Source organism: Octopus bimaculoides, chromosome 23 (genome assembly GCF_001194135.2).
Source record: "Octopus bimaculoides isolate UCB-OBI-ISO-001 chromosome 23, ASM119413v2, whole genome shotgun sequence".
NCBI classification, from domain to species: domain Eukaryota; kingdom Metazoa; phylum Mollusca; class Cephalopoda; order Octopoda; family Octopodidae; genus Octopus; species Octopus bimaculoides.
In genome coordinates this window covers 35,603,409-35,604,953 of record NC_069003.1, presented here as the reverse complement: position 1 = coordinate 35,604,953, position 1,545 = coordinate 35,603,409, and the positions used below count along the sequence as shown (strand labels likewise).

Here is a 1,545-nt window from a genome sequence, read left to right as displayed (position 1 = left end):
TATACATATATTCATATATATATAGGCACAGGTGTGGCTGTGTGGTAAGTAGCTTGTTTACCAACCACATTGTTCCTGGTTCAGTGCCACTGCATGGCACCTTGGGCAAGTGTCTTCTACTATAGCCTCGGTCCAATAAAGCCATGTGAGTGGATTTGCTAGATGGAAACTGAAAGAAGCCCGTCGTATGTATATATAATTATATGTATCTGTGTCAGTGTCGCTTTACAACCGATGCTGGTGTGGTTTACGTCCCCGTAACTTAGTGGTTCGGCATAAGGGGACGATAGAATAAGTCCTGGGGTCGATTTGCTCGACTAAAGGCGGTGCTCCAGCATGGCCACAGTCAAATGACTGAAACAAGTAAAAGAAATAAAAGAATATATATATATATATATATATATATATATATATATATGTGTGTGTGTGTGTATATATGTATGTATACACATAATTGTGCCACTATGGACATCTTACACTTACACATTGATATTCCAGCTACAGAATGTTTGTTCCCATTTGTATCATAGTATTCGCAAAGGTTAATAACAAATTTTTTTAAAGAATTTCCCCGATATATGAGCTGTAATTTGTGTAAAATAGGCAATTACGAAGATCTTGTATTCGAGACACAATGAAACTATAAACATGCCTATAAAGATATATAAATTCTGGAACAAAGCATGAGCTAGTGCAATGGATATTTAACAGAACATCCAGAGACCAAAGAATCAAGAAGAAATATTTACTTGCAAATACATATACTTAGTTGTGAATATACAGACACGAACAGACACAGAACCACACATACACAAACATATACGCATAAGGGCGCGCGCGCGCACAAACACACATACACAGATAATTCTACATGCATAGACATTACTATCTCAGATACAAAGCATCGCTTTCTTTTATTCCTCCCGTATTGAATTTTGAAAAATTACTGAAGCATTTGTGACTGAAGTTTTCCGAATACAAGTAGCAACTTGTGAAAAAGAAACAATTGCTAAGATCTTGTATTCGAGACACCATGAAACTATAAACATGCCTGCAAAGAATATATAAACTTCTGGAACAAACCAAAGAGTAGCAAAATGGACACTTCACAGAAAATCAAGACAGAAAATTTTAAATCCACTTACCTTGACACGACATTTCTTCACTTTAACAGGACGGAGTAACAATTCACTGAAGCAGATGACACCCTGACCTGCTGATGGTGTACCACGTGACTTTATTTGAAACGCTGTTACAAGTCTTGCAGCGTTTCCAACGCAAACAAAAGTATAATAGTGAGCGTGTGTTTGTGAATGTATTTGTGTGAATATACGTGAAAGTGTACGCGTGTGTGTCTGCTTGTATCTATGTGTGTTGGACGGCCCGTATCAGTTCCAGGGCTTGTGAGATAGCATTTTAGTAAACACACGCACACACCTATATATGTGAATGTGAATCTATATAAATATACATATGCAAACGTACATATATATATATAATTACATCTCTCTCTCTCTCTCTCTCTCTCTCTCTCTCTCTCTCTCT

The 1,545-nt window shown here is 37.0% G+C and overlaps 1 protein-coding gene across 2 annotated transcripts in view; it reads right to left on the bottom strand.

The window, feature by feature from the left end:
* Positions 1-1,545, bottom strand: part of LOC106882622 (protein Wnt-9a) — a 277,020-nt gene that overhangs the window by 271,043 nt on the left and 4,432 nt on the right. Inside the window, exon 1 of one of the 2 annotated variants that reach the window (XM_052975986.1) lies at positions 1,146-1,252. The exons of the other annotated variant lie outside the window; for it this stretch is intronic. The gene's annotated coding sequence lies outside the window, so the exon portion shown is untranslated. Of the gene's footprint in view, positions 1-1,145; positions 1,253-1,545 lie in introns of those variants that run through there. 2 annotated transcript variants of the gene reach the window in all.